This window comes from Zalophus californianus, chromosome 10 (genome assembly GCF_009762305.2).
Source record: "Zalophus californianus isolate mZalCal1 chromosome 10, mZalCal1.pri.v2, whole genome shotgun sequence".
Classification (NCBI taxonomy): domain Eukaryota; kingdom Metazoa; phylum Chordata; class Mammalia; order Carnivora; family Otariidae; genus Zalophus; species Zalophus californianus.
In genome coordinates this window covers 12,822,820-12,845,627 of record NC_045604.1, presented here as the reverse complement: position 1 = coordinate 12,845,627, position 22,808 = coordinate 12,822,820, and positions in this window count along the sequence as shown.

The window sequence follows — 22,808 nt, the reverse complement described above, 5'->3', positions numbered from 1 at the left end:
TGTAGCAGCAGCCTCCACATGCCTTGGCCACAACCATGAATAGTCCCATGCTGGGTCCTTGACCCCCCTGGTCCATCAGTCCTTCCACAACTTTCTGTCTGAAAGATCCAGAGTGTTTCTGCTTCCTGTGCTTCACTTCAACTAACATGGACAAGATCTGTGGTCATTAGGAAATGATCAACTATAGGCTGAGAGCCAAAGCTTCAAAATGTGTAAGTTTTACAGTTCAAAAGGAGTTGCATTATCCTCCACTCAGTCCAACTCTCCTCATTTTCAAGGTGGAAAAGTAAGAGGTAATAGGATTTGAGATTAAATGAAATGAGGCAGTATGATATACAAGACAAAACAGAAGCAATGAGGAAGTCGTATCTGAGTTTGAATCTCAGAGCTCCCAACAATTAACATGTGGCCTTACCTTCCCTGAGCCTGTTTTCTTATCTGCAAAATGACAGTAATCAGGCTGGAACATGGCGGGCGCTCAGTAACTGGTAGGTTCTCCCCCATCTTTTATTTCTTTATTCTAAGTCACATGATGTGGCAGTGTTTATTTAGAACCCAAGTTTCATCGTCACTAGAAATACTAAGACAAGTGAGAATGCAAGTTTATGTCCAAGTACACATTTAGTCTGCGGACAACACAGAACAGTGAAAATCTGGAAGGCAATACCGAGATGGGGAAAGCTCCCCAGTTGGAAAGAACAGTGGAGAATGAAGACCAAACCAGAAATTGGGACCTGGTAATGTTGCCTCTTTTGAAGTACAATAAATGGAACAGAGGACTCTAGGAGTTAGTAAAGTTCTGTATCAGTCTGCTCAGGCGGGCATAACAAAACACCACAGCCTGGGGTCTCTTAAACAACAGAAGTTTATTTTCTCACAGTGCTGTGGCCAGAAGTTCCTGATTATCGTGCAGACCAATTTGAGTCATTTTGAGAGCTCTCTTCCTATCTTGTAGATAGCTACCTCCTCACTAGGTCCTCATGTGGCCTTTCTTTTGTGTAAACTGTAAAATAAATAAACCAACATGTATAAAACAGGGCCTAAAGAGAGAAAGCTCTGATGCCTCATGTTCTTCTTATAAGGACACCAGATTAGGGTCCCGCCCTTTCTGACCTCCTTTAACTCAATTACCTCCATAAAGTTCCTCTCCAAACACAGTCACATGGAGCGTTGGGACTTACACATATGAACCTGGGGGGACACAGTTCGATTTGTAACAAGACCCAAATGACCTGATAGCAAAAACCAATGTAGTAACAATTCATGAAGGGAGATGGTAGCTCATGGTCCAGACAGGAACCTGAGCTGGATCCCAGAGCTGGTGCTGAGAACTTCAGCCTGCTCTGCCTTCCAGAGAATGGACCTAAATGTCACAGGTAGGGGGTGAAAAGCAGACACACTTGCCAGGGTTAAAATAACATGGGCAAAAAGCAAGTCAGACCGGACACAAGCCTCCTTGGAAGTTCTAGTCAATCATGCTAGGGCAGGATCTGCCGATATGCATATACTGTACCCTCGAGAGCCTTACCAGCAACCTCTTTAGCCATTCCCAAAGTTCTAAACATGGAACTTGGAGTTATCAAAGTGATAGCATAAGTTCTAGTCTCCTTTGGTTGTTTTGTGTTGCCCTACACTTACATGTAGGTAATTCTCTCTCATGGCCCTGATGCCAGAGGTCATATAGAGAGACTCTCATTCCGTGCCCTGTGGAAGTTCCAGTGCAGCCAGAAGATTTTTGCAGATTGCCAGAAACTTCCGTTCACCTAGTCATCTCTTCCTCCAGGCACTTTGTGGCGCCTCTCTTTCATACAACATTGGAAAGGCACAGAGACTAAGCTTTTTTCTGAGTTTCCATAAAAACTTCCATAAGAATAGTGAGCCCTTGGGCACCTGGGTGGCTCAGTCAGTTAAGTGACTTCGGCTCAGGTCCTTATCCCAGGTCCTGGGATCTAGCCCTGCTTTGGGTGCCCTGCTCAGTGGGGAGCCTGCTTCTCCCACTTCCTCTGCCCCTCCCACTTGTGCACACACTCTCTCTCAAACAAAATCTTTTAAAAGAAAGAAGAAGAAGAAGAAGATTGAGCTCTGCTGAAGATTTGGGGCTCACTGGGAAAGGCTTTGGAAAGTCACATGACCTCTCACCAGCTCTCCAACTCACCTCTCCCTCCTTCTCAGATCCCCTATACCCCACCTGTTGTTATGCAGAATAGTTCGGCTCTCCCTAGCAACTTCTCCCAAACTCCATGTCCAAACCCACACACATATTGACTTTGGAATCCAAAACAAACAGATCCAGAGTAGATTAAGGAGTTTACTTAAAAACATAAAATCTAATAAAAAGCAAAACTGTAAAATAAATAAACCAACATGTATAAAACAGGCTAGTGCTCTTCAGAATGATGAAACACTCCTCATCCTGGGTTGGTTCAGTGTAATGTACAAATAAAAGCAGGGGTGAAATTAATTCAACTATATTAGCAATCAAGAAAAGAGATCAGTCAATTAGGCTAATGAGAACTGTTTTCATCAGTGCAATACACTGAAGTAGTCACTAAATAGCACTGAAAATAGTACTGACAGGCTTCTTCAACCTCTCCCTATCTTTTCCTTTATTTTCTTCTCACTTGTTCAGCATCTATTTATTGTGTACCTATGGTGTGTTGCGCACCGCTGTTGTAGATGCTGTATGTAGAGCAGCAAATAAAAGAAATTGGGGCCCTCCTGGAGCTTACATTCTGGTAGAAGAGAAGGATAATAAACACGTAAATAGATGCATAAAATAAGGCCTTATAATGGCCAGGACAAGAAAGAAAATAAAGCAGGGTAATAAACAGACTAACTGGGATGGGTGGGGTCAAGTTGATAAGACTGTCAGGGAAGGCTCTCTGAAAAGAACCCTGTTGAACAATGACCTTAATTAGCAGGAAAAAGGCATGGAGAAGAGAATTCCAAAGCCCTCAGGAAGAGCAGAAGGTGTGGGGACCAACAGGGAGGCCAGTGGAAGGTGAGGAACAGGGAAGAGAGGAGACAGGAGGTGACATCAGAGACATAAGCTGGCCCCAGATCACCGGAGTCCTGTGAGTCATAGCTAGGAATGTGGATTTTATTACCCTCCACACTACCGTATTTCCAATCATTTGTTAAACCCTTTTTGAAAGAGTCAGAAATAGACCTACATTGTTCTTTTTTTTTAATTAGCTAGAATAAGATGCTTTGATGATAATATCCGATGTTATAATTAAGTAGAAATTTGAAAATATTAAAAGCTTAAAGCACATACACACACACACACACACACACACACACACACACACTGAAGGGGTCTAGCCTTTGTCTTATGAATTTTCACAGGCAGAAGGTACACAGTATGCCATCAGGGACCCTGCTATTGCCATTTGCTCCTGCAAAATCCATTTCTACAAACAAGCAACGAAGTCCTTGCAATACTGTGCCCCAGACTCCTAATTTCAGACCACCGCTGAAGTTAAGCACTTAGGAAATTTTCATTGTCTTTTAAAGCCAGTAAGAGAACCACTCCAGATTTTTCTTTCTCACTAGGTTCTTGGGATGACTCTGAAGAGAGTACATGTGATTTTTGGAATCCGTAACTTTTTCCAGCCCCTAGAGATGGGGAGGAAGAGTCGAGTGGGTGCCAGAAAAGTGAGCTGAAGCACATTATGTAGTGGGCTTAACAGAAAACCCACCATGTGATGAAATATTCTCTCTCCCTTTTTTAATTTATGAAAAGCGCTTACTTGCTGTTCCACGCCCATCTCCCATGAGGCTTCCTGGTTCATTCAACTGCATCACTTAAGAATTAATTTTTTTCTCTGGAGCCAGGGCTATTAAGACAGCGAGACGAAGGTCGGAATCGCTGTTGCATTGGTTCAGAGGGAGCTCCCTCCGGAGTTTTCTTCCTCCTTTATCCCAGTGTGATTCTAAGGAGTACGCATCCACCCCAATTTTGATCTGATCCATTTACCTAGATTCAGAGATTCAGAGCAATAGCTGAAGTGAAGCCACCAATTCAAAGATGAAATGTTTTAAGGAGCCCTCCCCAGGCTCTGTTCCTAAATAGAACAGTATCTTATCTCACTGTCCAGTAGAGTTTTAAATAATGTGGGAAAACCAACTTCCTGTGGGATCTTAGCCAATCACTGACTCTCTCTGGATCTCAGTTTGTCCACACAGAAGAGAATAATTAAATCGGAGAGGGAAAAGCAATAGGAACTAGGATGCTCACGGGAGCATTAAATACAATGGTGAAAAATTAGAGACAGGTCAATCTCCAAAATCCTAACCTCATAATAGTATTTTACTGGATTTCATTAATAATAAAAACAACTTGAATTCGTATAGTATATTAGCTTATAAGGCATTGGCAAGTACATTGCCTCATTTGTAAGCAGCCTAACAAAAAACAGACCAGCTTACAATTTTTATTTATTACTGTTTTACAGATGAGGAAACTGAGACTGAAACAGGTTTTGTGGTTCGTATCAAGTTACACAGACGGTACATGACAGAGCACCTACCCAGACCCCCCATGGAAGACTGTGACGGTGATGGAGTTTGGACTCAGGCAGGTTTGGTCTTGAACAGTAGCTCCACCACCTTCCATTACTGCATCTTTTGAATGTTGTCCATCTGAAGAGGCCTCCGTTTTCCCATCAGCAGAACAGGCTGGTGGGTATGTGACTAGACGGGGGGACATCCATAGAATGCAGTGCCTGGCAGGTAGTTGATAGAATCAATCCTATTTCCCTCTTTCTCTCTTTTAACTGTTAATTCCATAGCCTTTCTACTGACTACATCATGCTACCCCTACCAACCCTGAAACTCGTTACAGGTAATTCTGTCTTCTCCTTACCTGCTAGTCCAGGGCAGTGATTCTCAACGGGCCACCAGCTTCATTACTAGCCCTGGCCTCGGGCCACCCACACCCAGCAGAGAGGAAAAGCAGCCCTTTCCCCTGGCACTAGGACCCCTCCTTCTTTTCTTTCCACTGAACGCTGAATTCCTGCTTGCCCCTTTCAAGCTGTGGCACTTGTTGACTTTAGTTGGGCTCCGTGTGTCAGAAAACAATGTGAGTAGTTTTGCGTTTTTACATGTTCAGGGTTTTCTGAGTAATCTGGGTTAAAGGATGACTGAATGGCAAGCAAGACTTGGACGTTAAAGATAAAAAATCACCCAGGAGGGATTAGCAGATTTATCTCCCCTAGAGCCATTTGTTCACATTCCAAAGGGTTGTAACTCCTTCCAGGGCCTCCTCAGAGATGTGCTTACATTAACAGAGCAAAGGTTTCTGTCCTTCTCTCAGGAAGAGAGGAAAGACAGCTGGGCAGCTTTTCCTATATCGATAATTCCGGGTTCCACTCCTGTGCTGTAGACACCCTCCCTGCTTCAGACATGTAGGAGATGGCTGCCTTTATCATGTCGCCCTCAGGGGGAACTGGGGCACGGGGACCTGGTGCCAACATATTCCCTAAGTAATAAATCCGTCTGCCTCTGATCCAGGAACCTCATAATACAAGGATAATATATATATATATATATATATATATATATATATATAAAATATTATCTCCTTGACTTGATTTCCTCTCCATCAAAGCCTGAAATACATTTCAGGCCCTTTCCCAAGAGATATATAAGCATGCCTATCTTGGGAATCAGATTTAAGACCCTAAACACAACCCTAAACTTCATTTGGGGGTGACGGGGAAAATTCGTAAGCCGGGGGGAATTAAAGGGTAAGAGAGACCCACCAAATTCACCAGCTACCATTAAATATATCACAACATAGCACTTAACTATTTCAACTAAGTAAAAGGAATGAAATAAAATCTCTCAGATCATCCGTGTATTCTTTGGCCAGAGGAAAGGAGTTTCCAACAAAACCATGGCTCTGGTGACAGAGGATTCGTAGAGAGCAAGAGAACGGTGCTGCTTGCACCCTTGTATTTGGTCTGTCGAGACATTGAGAGCAAAAACACCTCCTTAATTCAACTGCAACCAAAATTCTCAGGTTTTGTCAGTCTTTTCTTGCACGGCTGCTTTCTAGTGACCTTGGTGAGCCAAATCTATCTTCATTCAGAAACACACAGGAAGTCAATCTCAGCAGGCTTTGGTCAGAGACTTTTGTGATCTTCGCAAAGTGTTCTGGATCCAGGTGGTCACAAGATTGGCGGAATGAATCTAAATGAGCCACATCAGCAAACACAGCAGTGAATGAAACTTGAGTCAGCCAGTGACTGATCCCTGGCTCTAATGAGTTCACGTTCCCAATATAGCTTTTGCCCTCAGACTTTAGATTTCTGGTGCCTTCAGGGCGATGGTTGGTTGTCCCATTGTACAAAGCCTAGGGGAATCCTGCCACTTAGCTGTGTAACTACTTTCCAGATCCAAAGCACAGCCAGCTGCCTTGCTGGCATCTCCTTGCAATCCACTCTGTCTGGTCCCCCTTCTTCCTGCTAAATCCAATCAGTTCAGTATCTGACAAAAGTGAAACCGTGAAAAAGCTGGTTTCTCTTATCATCTCAAAGGTAGATTTATTCTATGACTTTGGACAAGTCATTCAACCATTCTGATCTCTGTTCTTTTAAAACATAAGTAGCTAGCATGGATTGTCAGCACATAGCTATCTATGTTTCCAGGGATAGCATTCAGTAAATTATGAAAACCCTCTGGAAGGGTTAGTTTATACAAAGCAGGCAAATTCCAACTGTAGAGAGATTAATCCCTTCATAAAATAGCATAAAAATACTGAGACACTAAGTTTCAAGAGGCTGGAATCTGACTCTAGTTGCATTGTTCTGCCTTAAACCTCAGCCAGTGTAATGAGCCAAAAAAAAAAAAAAAAAAACCCAAAAAAGCCCCAAAATCTTAATAATTAAATGCATTTGGATAATACAGTGGCAAAACCAACTTCCTGAATGGTGGAAATTATATCTGCCTCTAATAGCTCTACTCCGTCTGCATGATGACTTGAGAAACTACCAGGGCCAAACCATTTCATGGCATAACTGACCAGCGTGCCAATATATCATGTTCACTATTTTTCATTTTCTAAGGAACAACACAAAAGATCAGTGTCCTGCCATTTTGAAACATTAACAGGACTGCAAATATCAACAAATCTAATTTACTGGAAGAGGCTTTTAGATGCCGGGGATGATCATTTTTGCCCAGGCAGTTGTGTGGTTTGGTGACAACGAAAAGATGGGCTGGTATTTCTATCTTATCTGATTCTGTCATAGTTGTAGAGTTGGCTTCCGCTAGGGCTCCGGCATCCTGGGAAACTGACCTCTTTGCTCTGGAGCTGTTAAATCACAGAAGCCTGTGGGTTCCACCCAGCTTACTTAGAAGGAATATTTAAGCAGTTCTACTGTGTGCTGGGTAAGAAATTATAGAGAACAGCTTGCATCGCAAACTGGCAACAAGCATGGTCTCCGCCCTATAATGCACGCATCAATAGAATCCTGCACCCAACTTCAGTGATTAAGCTAGCTTTGCTTTTAAAGTAGACAGCACCGAGATAATCCCATTTGCTTGTATCAGTCCAGGAAGAGTGTGTTGTGTTTGAGCACCGTGCAAACTCTTTTATTTGCTGTTTTATAAGCCTAACGTTCCCTTCCCACCCAGAATGGCCAGTTAATATACCAGGGCTAAATGTTTGGAGAATTACTCTACCATATGGAAGTAGCAAATGAAGAACATAAAAAGCAGAAAGATCTATGCCCTGGTGGATAGTGGTCTCAAATTCACTCATTATTCATATGAATGTAAGAAACACAGGGAACAGGAGAAGGTCAGTGGGGTCCATGGAGGCCATTCCTTTCCAATATTCTCTTTTTTTCTTGGGCAGCATCTAATTGCTTCTGTGCTGCATACAGTTGGGCCTGGAATTCTGTTCCAAATATTTATTATTCTAAAAAAAAGAAGAAGAAAAAAGGTTCCTGGTGTCTGTTCTGTATTTAGATTGTTGAGTTTCAAGTTGCTGGCAGACAAGGTCTGGGCAGAGGTGGGCTTCAGAGGAGCCTCATGCTGCTTCCCGGGAGGTTCCATCCCTCTTGGAAAAAGAAAAGGCTACTTTAACCCCAAGGTTTGTTTATCATTTTCCATAGGAGGTGTGCTACTGGAAAATGTTAGGGAGTAGGGGGTGGTCAAGGGAGACAGACATTTTTCAAAAAGAAAGCACGCTTCCTGGTTTTCGGGAAAATAGAAGGGTGTAAAATGGCCTAGGCATTACCTCTCCCACTTATTGAAGCCCCTCTTCCTTCCTTCCTTCCTTCCTTCCGTCCTTCCTTTCTTCTCTCCTTCTTTCCTTCCTTCCTTCCTTCCCTCGTTCCCTCCCTCACTCTTTCCTTCCTTCCTTCTCATATATTTTTTTTTTTTTAATATCCAGAGCCCACTCCAATAAGGCGCCTTATCTGGGAAGTCATTATTTTACCCTGGTCTTCCTTACTCTGGGAAAATTTCCAGGGTCTTCAGAATAGCTCTTGACCCTTGCTTGCTTATACCTTCAGAGGTCTAGGATGCTAACCCCCACCAGCACCTCAACTTCTTGACACTAAATGCCTCGGTGACCAGAGACAGCCAAATCAACAGCAGCTAAAACTGGGAAATGAGAACAATAAAACTTAGACTAACCCTCAAGTAACTTCCAGCTTTGCTAAGACAGCAATATCCATGCATATTAACTAATTCATTAAACAATACATGATAATATATTGAGAGCCTGTGAAGAAGCTTTAAAGCCATTATGTTAGAATCTAGTGCCACATAAATCTAAGTCCAGGTTCTGAAGCTCTACAACCAGCAACTTGGAAATGTTATGGGGTCTCCCTCTTACTACACAAAGATTTTCATACTATTGGTCCTTAAAGGATGGGTAAGAGCCATGCATTCTTCGTCTAGTAAATAGAATTACTAATACTCCGGGGTCCATAATTTCTTTATTTGACTCCTAGGAGTTTTGGGAGGCTTCATGCCCTGGTATATGCAAGGCAATTGTATTATCAGACAAAAGGATCTTTCTTTTGTAAAAATCTCAGTCCATCAAGTAACAAAATGATGCATTTGGGCTGGAATTCTCTCCTTCCTGAGACTGAACATTAATCATCCCATGAACGGGTCTGTTCTTCCTCAAAGCAAGGTTTGGTCCATCTAGAGCACTATTCTCACACATGAGAGCTAGAAAACTTTTGACCACTATGCGCTGCCTGCAAAACAGGATGGAGTTTTCAAGGAGGGCTATTCATTACCTCACAAATCCTATGGTATGTCTGCCTTGGGTTTATTAGTTCAGTGAAATTTTGATGGATTTTAAAATATATATAAATAACTGTAGTAAAAAGCCTGTGCAGCTTTCACCCACACATGAACTGAAGAAACTAATAGGCCCAAGTGCTATGAACACAAACACACCCAACTGGATTTGTTTGGTGGGGTGATGATTTCACTCTTGGAAGCCCTGCCTGCTACTCTTGGATATGCTTTATTTTTTTTTTCTTCTAATATAATTTCACATTCAACAAGGTAAAGCCGAATGGCTTCTCATTGACGTATGCCTCTATAAATACCTACAAAAAGAGAAGCAGCTTAGGTTAGAAATGAAACATATAAACCTCAGTCAAGGCAAAGTAGAGAGATTTATAAACTTCCTAATGAATTTTACCACAATAAAACCTTGATCGTGTAGAATGTCAAGTATATTTGTTGACACTGTGGTCTCAGGCCCTCAAGATAGAAGAAGCAAGGCAGGTAAGAGAAGTTTAAAAGTAACAAAAAGAGAGGAGGAAGAGTGAGTAACAAGCACATTAAGGGAAGTGGGAGAACGTTCTGCCCATGTTAAGCAGTTTAGACTTCCCTGGATTCGGGCTCTATTAATCCCTGCCTTAAATATGGGGACGGGGGTGATGAGCCCTATGAACTACCTTAACTTCCTAGACCTTGTGGCCCATTCAGAATAAGACTTGTTATCTTAATGTGTTAGCACTGGCAGAACCTGGGAGACTTGCTAGTTCAACCCTCATGTTCTACAGATGAAGAAATTATGACTCAGAGAAGTAAAGGGACTTTTCAAGGATCTTTCAGCCGGTCAGCAGAAGAAATGTGGCTAAATTAGATCTATTTCCTCCCCCGTTTGCATTTCCACTCCGCTCCCTTCTTGATTTTTGGTGGGTCCTTCTAATTCCCCATCATTCTGTGTACGCCCCTCCTCTTCACTCTCTACTGCATCCCCGCAACACACACTCCACTGCATCCCTGCAACGTGTGCGTGCACACACAACACACTCGCACTTCTGCTGTACGTACGCTGGTGCAATAGGAGCTCTCCATCAGTTAGGACAGGCTGGCAAAAAATAACAAGGAATATATGTTGACAGCCCAGTGTTTACACACTGAACACAAATGCAATGTAAATGACCTTCTGGCACTCCCCGCTGTTACATATGCTGAAATGCAACCTTTGAGAAACTCCTGATGGAATTCACCAGTTCTCCTCTCCCTGAATCCACCAAATTATTGCACAACACAAATCCAGCTGTGCTAGCCCGCCCTGTGGAGGAGAGAAGCTGTGGGGCTAGTGGCGTTTCCCAGTGGATTCATTTGTTGAGGCAATCCTGCTGCGGTCACCGCTGGGAAATAGCCATTTGTTTTGTTAGAATTTTTGGATTCGGTTGGCTTCTTCCATGACACACGACAGATACATAAACCCTCTGGTTCAAACACTTCACCTCCCGGGCACGAATACTCCCCACCCACATCCCCACCCTCTGAGGTCTTCACCCCTACACCCCACCCTCTCTCTCCTCTCCACCCTAGGCTTAACAACAATCCCTATTAACTTATTGTAAAAGGCCAACATGAAATAGTTAAAAAAAAAAAAAAATCCTTCATTCTAAAAATTTTTAAGAGGGCTTCTGTGAAGCACTCTGCTCTCCTTGCCATGCTCATTGCTGCCACTGACAAGCCATCAGAGAAATTTTAATTTTGAGCTGTTTTCTTAGTGGTAAGAATGGATTTAGACAATTGAAATGGATGGGTAGCATTGTGGGGGTCCGGTGGAATGGTATCCCTCCTTAAAATATTTAATAATAGAAGAGCAAAAGTTCAGGCCAAGAATTAGGAAGCCATTATGACTGCTATATGGAAGAGTAAACTCAGGATTAAGACAAAGAAGGACTTTCTGCTGAAAAGGACTAACTACTATACTCTCTGTTATTGCAGTGAGGTCAGATGACCATCTATGCAGATGCTCCTGGCAGGAATTCTTGGGAGAAACCCTGGACCAGACACTCTGAATCCCCTCCCCCCCAGCTCTCCACACCTGTGGTCACAGAAACCCCTCTGACAGTGGGGTTGAGAACAGACTGTAACATGGGTTTGGAAAGGATCACAGGAATTGATGGATGTAGGGATTAAAAATAGACTCGTTAGCAGGATGTTCCAACCAACTATGGGGTGATTCTGCCTCTCACAGTGGACACTGGAGCTAATAAAACCTTCAAAGACCTTCTATAACGAGCAAAAAGAATATTTTATAAATATCACACCCAAAATTTATTTCACTTCTGAAATGCACAAGCACACTTGAAAACTTTATTCCCTTAGGTAATATAAATAGCAACTTTTAACATAAAATTGAGGAAATAATAGTCCCTACTTCATAGAGAATATGATGTTTGGAGGAAGTGAGGCATGAAAACTGCTGGACAGATCGTCAAGCATGGTCAGTAATTAGAAAGTGCTAACAGTTTGTCTTACTTACAGTCAATATTGCATTTCTCAGTAAGTTATTTCTTTTTTTTTCAAGATTTTATTTATTCATTTGAGAGAGAGAGAGCCCAAGCAGGGGGGGAGGGGCAGAAGGAGAGGGACAAGCAGACGGCTGAGCGGGGAGCTTGTTGTGAGGCTTGATCCCAGGACCCTGAGATCATGACCTGAACCGAAGTTGGATGCCTCACCGACTGAGCCACCCAGGCACCCCTCAGTAAGCTATTTCTGAGTAGATATTGCCTAGGTGGATACCCACACTAGGTCAGAAGTATCCTGATCCCAGCTGCATCTTCAGGCACAGCCCACAGTGTTGAACACAGAGCAGTGCAGAGAGGGAATGCTCATGCACGCACCATGTTGGCATCTTGGTGCAGCCTGGCGACTATAAACGTAGAAGGAAGTCACAATGAAAGCGAGCACTGAAAAGGCTCCATTTTCCTCCGAAAGTAAACAAAACCTAATGAAGGTAGAATAAAAGGGGCAAATAGAAAGAACTGGGTCAAGAGAGATTTGGTACATAGATTTGTGTGTGTGACTAATTTAGCGGGTTGGTGGTGCTTTGCAACTCCATGGTATTTTCCAGCTGGCTCGAGGGAGTAGAGAACTTAGGGCCAAACATTTGGTGAGTTTCCTAATGAAAGAAATTAAACAACAGCCACTCTGGCTTTTTGTAAGCAATGCTGTGTTAACCAAACTCCAGAAAGAGAAGCAGTTCTGACTCTACTCCATGTCCATGGGTCTATAGGCTCAGACCGAGGTGAGCACCCCCGGGGGTCCCATGTTGCTGCTGGTTCCCTTCACCAGGCCAGAACAAAAACAGCGACATATACTGAAAGAGACTCTCAAAAAGTGACTTCTGAAAAGTAAGCAATAGATACTTTTTAACCTCCAAAAGCAAAGGCACAAATTGCCCAGAGGCAAATGGGTCAATGCCCAGCTAGCTCCCAGCCAGAACACAAGATCGATGAGCTGAAAACCTTCAACTCTGACAGGACTCTGGACTCAACTCAAACTCATTGGATGACACAATCCGATTTGGGATCAACGCAGCTAACTAACCACCCAGCAGAGGTCTCTACTCCAGGGACAAGCCTCGCGGTGACGGCCTGTTTCCTCAGCTAAAGTCTGTGCAGAGTAAGTGGAAAAGATAAGGTTCCAAAAGCCAGATGTTCCCGGACATTCATTTTTAGGAACTGTCTGAGACATCCAATTGCAGTGTTCTTAGACACAGAAAAGTTAAAATGGTCACTGGCTACCTCGACTTCACCCAGAACAAAAAAACTGCCTACCACATGCACAATCATGATTCCTCTTTCAGCACAAATGATCCAAATTGAAACCCCAGAGCCCATGGTAAACTTTTAGTGGCATATCTTATAACTAGAATATTGGTAGGTCCTGGGAGTCTCAGCATTTTAATGTAATGATGTAATGGGGAACATGACTCCCCAAGGTTCCTGTCCCCTGGTGTATATGTCCCATATACTTCCTTTCCCTTGAGTGTGGGCAGGACATGCGAATATGATGGGATAATCACGCCCTTGATTAGATGACATTCTATAAGTTTCCACTATAAGATCAGAGAGAGAGATTCTCCTCCTGGAAGAAGTACGATGAAGAAGAAAAAGTACATTGAAGCAGTACATGTGGAGAGAAGACCATGACAATGTGGAGAGAAGTCCATGGCCATGTGCAGAGAAGACCATGGCCAGGTGGAGAGAAGACCAGGTGGCTAGAACCTGAGAGTGGCTTCCACTCTCTGACAAGACTGACAAGACCACCCAGCCAACAGCAAGCAAGATGACACCCCTTTCCTGTAGCCACAGGGAAAACAATTCTGCCAACAGCAGGCATGGGCTTGGAAAAGAACTCTGGGTCCAAAGAGAACACCACCCCATTGACACCTTGATTTCAGTCTTGTGACACCCTGAGCAGAGGACTCAGTTAAACCGTATGCAGACTTCTGACCCTGGATACTGAGAGAGAATAAACATGTCATTTTAAACTGTTAAGTTTGTGACAATTTGTTACAAAGCAACAGAAAACTAACACAGAGCCCCGGTTGAGTGACTATATGTTCTCATTTATCAACTGTGCGACCTCATGCAGGTTAAAGAATTCTTCTGGGCCCGCCCTTTGTTGTCTCTAAAAATGTGAATTATAAACACATCTGCTCAATTATTTTCATATGTTTAAAGCAAAGATTAAAAGAGATGTTATTTGTGGAAGATGTTATTTTGGACATTATAAAGCACTAATGAAGTAATTGGTAATATTCAATGAAAATCTGTGAGGTCTATGAAAATTCAAAGGTCCCTATGGGCTAAAAGGGGAAAGATAAACTCTGACTCCAGCCTTTCAAGACAGGGTGGGATTGTGAGAGTCCCTGCTCCTGTGACCTATCTCCAAAGCAAATGCCAGAGGACGTTTGGGTTCATCCAGTAGAAGGTGTAAACATGGGGAAATTCCCTCTTTCATGGAAACTGCCAGAACCTCACTGTGCAAATGATCTACTTATCCATGTTGTACATATTTATTTTACTGTGCCAAGTCTTAGGTATGCAAACTGTGGATAAGGAAGCAAACAAGGCTCAGCTTCTCTTTTTTAAGGCAGTTAAAGCACTTAGGAAGACACAGATAAGAGATGAACAATTACAAACAGGGTAAAAATGTTATATTAGATGGAGGAGCACCTGCCTGTCATGGGGATGTATAGGAAGGTATCCCAGAGAAAGGCAGGCTTGACTTGATTAGTAAAGGACAATTAAAGGTAATTAAACAGGTGAGTTTGGCAGGATATTGGGAAGAGGCATTTTATGGGAAACAGTTAAAGACACAAAGGCTTAAGAACGTGACACTTTTAGGGACAAGCACATTAGTGCCAGTTGGCTTTATAAAAGAGAACATAAAGGTATGTGACAAAATTACAGAGTTTAGAGTTAGAGAAAGACCAGACCATGAAGGATCTTACATCCTTTGTTCAAGAAGATGAGAGGAGTCTTAGGTGGCTTTTAAACAGATTGGCATCTCAAACTTGGGCAGCAGTGTGGGTAATGGATTAGAAAGAGGAGAGAATCTACCTTGAAGGTAATTTAAGAAATCTGGGTAAGAAAAGGTAATGACAACATCAGTGCAGATTAACAGAAGGGTGAATTTAAGAGCCAGCCAGAAAGTAGTACAAGCAGACCCAACAGGCCAGCATGAATCTAGGTGAGAAAAATGTCATGGTTAGATCCGAGGTTATTCTAGCATGAGCAACTGGATAATGGCAAGACTCACGAGTACACCAGCTCTCAGCCTTCTAGAAGGGAGAGAATTTAGGTGAGGGCTTCAAGAATTTCCCAAAACTTGTCAGGAAGTTAGAGAAAGAAAATTATTAATACAGATAGCCACTTATGTCCTAGGTCCACAGAGCCCAAACATTACCCAGGAATGTTTTCTCACTAATAAAAAAGTGGGTTAAGCAAAAAAATCCTTTCTAGGACTAGAACAAGGTAGTAGCGCTTATGTGTCCCCTAATGCCTTCAATGGCTGGGCATTTAGATGTTTGATAAGCTTCTCATAGGACCATTTCTCGATGGGTATGTCCCATCAAGCATTTAGAAAGCAGAATCTGACATTTGTTGACTGACTGGCTTATTGGCTTAGGAATTTAAGGTAACCATGCTTAGTTCAGCACATATGTGCACTTTAAAAAGGAATCATAAAGTATCTCATATAACAAAAGAAATTTTAGTCTCCAGAAGTTACTCTTGCAGTAAAGGAGGTGAGAGTGGCCAGAACTCACAAGGATTGTCAACACTTTTTTAAATTCAGTTTTTAGAACCACGTCATTCAAAATGATGTTTTCAATTATTCCTGCTTTCAAAATGAATCTTGCTTGAAAATAAATACACCATACCGCTTTTAGTGCGAACACCCCGTAAAAGGCACTGAGAATGTGGAATCGATTTTTAGATGGTGCACGAGACCTTATATTTGCCAAACCACCCACTCCTTTTAAAACAGATCTCAAGTTGGTCATCTGCTCGGGAGCATTGCTTCATTATTATTGATCTCGCTCCAACCCACCAGCACTAACCCGAATCCACCTTTCTCAGTATTCATTGTTGTGGTTTTTGTATTTCACTGTCCCCATGCCTATTTTTTGACCAAATATGTTGTCTCTTCTGTCTCTTAGATTGGGTCCAACTTCATTCTTTACTAAGTGCCCCCAAAACATGACATGGTCCTATCATGGCTAATCACCTAGTCTTTTGTTTATTCTTATTCAAGCAATACACAAGCAGATTGAATAACCACAACCAGAAAGGAGATGTTTTTTATTATGACTTGCTTCTTCGCCTATCACCCAGAAACTGATGGTTGCCTTCTTTTTATTTTTTTTCCCTTTCTTCTCCATGAGAGTAAAAGGAGAGAGATGCGGTGACAGAAATCTTGGATTTGGAATAGCAAAGTTCAAATTCCCATTAGAGGGGACGGACTCAGCTTGGTGAGAGCTGAAGAGCTGGGGAAAGGGCAGCCAGGGGGTGTGTTATGGGAATGAGAGCAAAGAGGAGGCCCTGCAGCACCTACCCAGTGCAAAGCCCAAAGAAGGAGGATGAATACAGGAGAACGAGTAGCTAGGGTAGCACTTAAGAGGGTCAGACCCAAGATAGAGTGATTGAAGGAAATGGTTAGCAACAGTAAGAGTGACTGCAATTATTTTTTTTTAAGATTCTATTTATTTATCAGAGAGAAAGAGCACAAGTGAGAGAGAGAGAGCATGATCAGGGGGAGTAGCAGGCAGGTAGCAGTAGCAGGGAGAGAGAGCATGATCAGGGGGAGTAGCAGGCTTCTCCCTCAGCAGAGGGAGAAGCAGGCTCCCCACTGAGCAAGGAGCCAGATGTGGGACTCAATTCCAGGACCCTGGGATCACAACCGAAGGCAGACGTCTAACCGACCAAGCCACCTGGCAACCCGAGTGACTGCAATTAAAGAGCAATGTCTATTGCAGCTCACCCTTCTACATGGTTCTCAGATCATTTTGGCCAGTGGAGGTAGGTGGCATTAACCCAGTGAACGAACGCAGGGAAAACATCTCTACTCCGTGCAACTGTGGGAACCACACAACCAAAAATAACTAGGGTTTTATTTTTGCATAGCAGGTGAGGAAACACAGCCTGTGGTCTCTTACAGAAGACTGTGTGTAATTTTTCACACTTTACTATAATCCTAGTTCTGTCAAACTCAACACGAGCCAGCCAGCGCGTGCTTGCCTCTGAAATCACCGCCTGATTTTATTTTCAGTTTGAGATTCTACACCCATTATTCCATTCGCTAACTCCCCACTAAAGCTTTGACTAGGGGGTTTATTTATGCAATGAACAGTTGAATGACTTGGGGGTGGGGTGAGGTTAGAAAAAAGAATGTAATTAATCAACTGATGCTCCATCTATAAGACATAAATGGCTTGACCGTTCCCTACCTGGATTTAGTGCAAATCATAATCGTTCACTTGCCCTCTTCCTGACAGTCCAAAAACATAACAAGATGCCATATGTCCTAGTATGTTTTCTAGATTTCAGTCATTTCTTTTTTCAAACGTTTCTGTTTTAGGTGGTTTTTCACGACTTTGGAAAGTGAGCACTATCTGGCTTCAGATGGCTTCTTGGGCTTTCCTCTATGAACCTTTTCTTCCAGAGCTAGACAGGGGAGACCATGCTGGAAAGCTCAGCTTACAGAACCTCATTTGACAAATACGATACAAGCCAAAAACTTGATATTTCACAATACGAACTTTTATGGAGCAGCTTTATGTTTCAAATACAATATAGCATTCAAAGAGCGTATGATCATCCAACCACCTCCCCAAGTCCCAAGGGTTCAGTTAAAAATATATGGGGGAGAAACAAAGCTCCTTCACATAATGGCATCAAATCTATTGCTCTCCCTTTGATTCCTTCCTCTCCCCTCTGTGTTCTCCCGGGTGGCCAGGTGAATGTCCTTGGAGATTCACTTTACAGCATAACCAGGGGCTGGGGGAAAGCTCCCCACTTTAATCTAGAAGGAGTGCATTGGAAGTCCCCTCTGGAGCAGTGGTATTGTGACCCAACTGTCATTATCACAGATGAGATAACGGATGAGAAAACGTTTTGTAAACCATAAAGTCCTAAATGTTAGTGATTGTTTTCTCATTGTTAGTAATTTACGTATTAATGTTGTTACTACTACTAATAAAAGGAATCACCAGCTTTCCCGGTTCAGAGTTCCAGTTTAGGCTACAAGGCCTCAGAAAGATACGACTTGACAAGCTACCAGAAAAACGGGGAAAAAGTACTAACCATCACTGCTGTAGTCTCTGGAAAGAGTTGCCATGTTTCCAAGAGCCCATCAGGACCCTAGCTGACTCTAAAAGTAATCTTCATTGCTGAAACGATTCTCCTTTATCAATGATCACACATCCACATATTCATATCGTGAAAGATGTTTGCTGCTGAGGTCTCTAGAAATTCCACTGAGAAAGGCTCAAAAACCTGGCCACCTTCTTCTGGGCCCCCCACCACCATCCATGGCCTTTTTTTCAGCCCTGACTAAATTTTCCCAACCATGTCACAAGTTGGGATTACCCAAAAAGAAAAAGGAAAAAAAATGTGATTCAACCAAAACTCTGAGCAAGCAAACAAATTTGGCACTGAAAGATGCAAATAGTCAAGTCTGCAGACAGAGGTGGTTACTTGACTTACACAGACAGTGATCTTGGGGGAGCTCAGATGAATGTAATGTGAAGCACTTTCGAATTTTTGCTTTGAGTATTTTTCAGTAAATAAGTCCATTTAAGCTCCGGTGTCAAGCAGCTTGACAAACTACTTTCTCAACCATGACTTAAAAAAGAAAGAAACAAAAAAGAATAATTTATAACAATCAAAGATAAAATATTAGTCTGAAAGAAATACACTTTCACATTTAGAAGTTAGTTTTATGAAGAGGATAATCCTCCCCTACTTTTCCAGGCCTATAAATGCAATTTTTATTTTATTTTTTTCCCCAGCCCTCGGATTGCTACAAAGATCGAACACGGGGAAGAATTATTTCATTTCTTGGGGCGCCTGGGTGGCTCAGTCGTTAAGCGTCTGCCTTGGGCTCAGGTCATGATCCCGGGGTCCTGGGATCGAGCCCCGCATCAGGCTCCCTACTCAGCGGGAAGCCTGCTTCTCCCTCCTCCACTCCCCCTGCTTGTGTGCCCTCTCTTGCTGTCTCTCTCTGTCAAATAAATCAATAAAATCTTAAAAAAAAAAAGAATTGTTTCATTTCTTTTCCATGGGGGGACTTGGAAACCCCTTGCTAGATGCTGCTTGTCAATGGATCCAATCTACTTTTACAGTCTAATGAAGACCCAACCTTCTTCTATCTGGGGACAATCTGTGCATGTGGTCAGTGTCTGCCATTGTGTGTCTTATGCTCATTTTCAGTAATTAACCCAAAGAACAGATAACATCTTGGCTGTTTCAGCCTTCAGGGAAAGAATAATTTTTTAATGCCAATTAGAATATAAAACTTGATACCAAACCACTCATATTAAAGTCACAGGCAGTTCTGAAATATGTCCAATATAAACAATAACCCTAGTTTATAAAATTCTGCTCGAATTTCTCCTTTGCACTTCAGAGGGTCCAGTAAGGTACTCTTCCAGAACAGGAAAAGAGATGTCACGCTGGTGTTCAGCTTCACTAGAGCATCCCCTGCCTCATGAAAGCCAATTCAGGAGGGAGAAAAAAAAAAAAATATATATATATATATATATTTTATGTATATATATATATATATGGCCCAATATTTATTTTTTTTATTCCACTTGGTAATAGCTTATTGAGTTTCATGGTAAATATCTATATTCAGGCAACTTAGGTGATCCACTTTTGACTAAAAGAATGCAAATGAGAAAAAATGGCACTGCTTCTCAACCTCTAAAATTTTCAAGTACAGCCATGACTAAGAAGTGGACAGAGAAAGAAAAGGAGTCCATCTTTTATGCTATTTTAGATTTCCAGCCATACTGGGCAGCTAGCTTGATTCTACTTAACTGGCAGGACAGAAAGGTACATATCAATATACAAAATATTTCCACAAACGTCCACCAAGGAACTTTTGCCATTACAAGAACTACAAACCAGTCACCTGTCTCATTCAATGTGCTAATAATATATTTTGAGGAGATCTCAGGACAACAGAGATTTAATAGGACAACACGGCAAATGTATAATACAGGTTATTTCCAAGGAATGCCCTTGGTCATGCAGATGGGTTTGATTTTGATTTAATGTGAAATGAGTGCTTTGTAAGCAGTCAAACTTAGGTTCAGGAGCAAGCTCTGGCACTAACTAGCTGTGTGATTTTAGAAAAGTCACCCAAACTCTCTGAGCCAGTTTCATTACCTATAAAAAGGGGATAATTATATGTATCTCATAGTCTTATTGTTAGGATTAAGTGAGTTAATAGAGATAAAGCAATTAAAGTAGTGTCTGGTACATAAGAATCACTCTATCACTCATAAATGCTAGCCATCGTTATCAGCAATATTCCCAAACCTTGCTCCTGCTGTGTTCTGATTTTCTGCAGCCATCATTACTTCTAGCTATCACTGAAAGAGGTCAATATATGCATTTCTGACAAAGAGATCGTTTCGGAAATAGGCAAGTAAATGGAGAAACACTAATTGAAGATCAGAGAACCCACCATCTTCCTGGACATCCAAAGAGACCTGGAGAAAGTAGAGCACAGTGTTTTCATTCCTGGCCCTCTTATATGTCTGTGAACAGACTCCAGTGGTATGTGCCTCAACAGGGAAAGTGGCTTGTTTGCCAGAGCATTCCAGAGAAAATGGCTGCAGATCTGAATGCCCCATCTCCCAACCCGCCACCGAATAAGCACAGCTAAACTGGCTTCTCACCACTGCTAAAAATGGAGGGTCTGTAGTCAGTCTCTATGTATGTTCTACTTCCTCAGAAGGACCTTTCTAAGAACAGAGAGAGGCTGAGTCTTTTTTGCTTGATAGAAAACTATGCTCCCAGCAGATTTTGAAACCAATGCTTTCAGCTTAGAATGGTTAATTAAACTATCAAGGAAGGATTCCAGAAGGAAAACCTTCCTTCTAGAAGGAAGTGCAGTTCAAGCATGGGCTTTTGAGACAAACAGATCCTTAGATCATGCTTCCACTTACTAGCTTTGAAATCTTGAGCAAATTAACTTATTAACTTATCCTACCCTGTTTCCCCATCTAGGTTGACTATCCATGTCAGTTTGCCCAGAACAGTCCTAGGGTATATCTATTATCCTTAGTAATTAATAAAAGCTGCCCTATTACTCCAAGAGGGTTCCAGTTTGGACAATAAATTATATGGCTACCTCACTCTTCCGCTAAATTTAAAATATAGTCACCTCAAAGGGCGGTTGTGAAGGCTAGCCATAATGTATATTAATTGCTACCACGGTGCCTTATACATAGAAAATGTTCAGTTAAAACCAGCTTCCTGGGCGCCTGGGTGGCTCAGGTGGTTAAAGCGACTGCCCTCGGCTCAGGTCATGATCCTGGAGTCCCCGGATCAAGTCCCACATCGGGCTCCCTGCTCAGCAGGGAGTCTGCCTCTCCCTCTGACCCTCTTCCCTCTCGTGCTCTCTATCTCTCTCATTCTCTGTCTCTCAAATAAATAAATAAAATCTTTAAAAAAAAAAAACAGCTTCCTCTTTAATTTCTTCAGATCCCTACTGTCCAGTCTAGTAGTCATCAGCCTCTCATGGCTACTGAGCACTTGAAGTGTGGCTGGTTCAAGTCGAGGTGTACTGTAAGTATAAAATACACCAGATTTTAAAGATTTAGTAACCAAAAAAAGAAGATAAAATATCTCATTAATCATTTTTGCCTTAATTACATGTCCAAACAAAATTGTTTTGGATATATTGAATTAAATAAAATAAATTATTAAAATTATATCAGTTTTTTACTGTTTTACTGGGTTTTTGTTTGTTTTAAAATTACTACTTTGAAAAATGTACGATTACATTGGTGGCTTTCATTATATTTCTGTTGAGCAGCACTGCTCTAGATGGTCTGTTTATGCCTCTGCTACACCCTCACACACTTCATCCCATCAATGTCACCCCACCTCACCCACTGATTTCTTCCTTCTAACACTCAGGGCAAGAATCAAGTATAATTTTATCATATATGTCAGCAAGTTCTTAAATTATTCTGGGTTTTTGAAGGTAAAAGGGTAATAAACTAAGGGGCAAAATAAAATTGACTTTGAACATGTCTCTCAGCAATGGTTTCTCCTTAGGGATAGAAACATTGACCTTGAGTACATTAGGAAAGCTGACGAGCCCACGCCAATTCTGAAAAATGTCCATGTTGGCAAGAAAAAAAGGAGCTTGGTTTGCCAGAAAAGATATCGCAATCTCTCCCTGGATCAGATTTGCTAATTCTTGTGAATGCTTGTGAAACACCTTAGGTCCCAAATCCAAATAACATAAAGAACTGGGGCCGAGGAGCATCCGTAGGCACTGCCCCTTTGAAAAGAGGAGTTTCAGGTCAAGAGAAACCACCAACTGTCAGCCCAAAAAATATCTTCTAAGAGCATTGAAACAGCTTCTAGCCCGACTTTTGTAGATGCCCCTGACTAAGGGTGGGAGAGTTGCAGAACAGCAAAGTATAGAGCAAATTCACTCCAAAACAATAATTTAATCCAATCAATGCCCATGCCACACTGATGCAACTAGATGGGGAAAAAAAAAAAAAAACCCATGTTCAATTTTTAAAATATTAGCACGTTGGATTTTTAAAGCATTTTTATCAAAAAATGTACTTAATAAAACCTTTTCGGGTATGCAATGTATTTTTTTTAAGATTTTACTTATTTATTTGAGAGAGAGAGCAAGAGCAGGGGAGAAGGGCAGAGGGAGAAGAAGACTCTCCGCCAAGCAGGGAGCCCGATGCGGGGCTTCATCCAAGGACCCTGGGATCACGACCTGAGCCAAAGACAGACACTTCA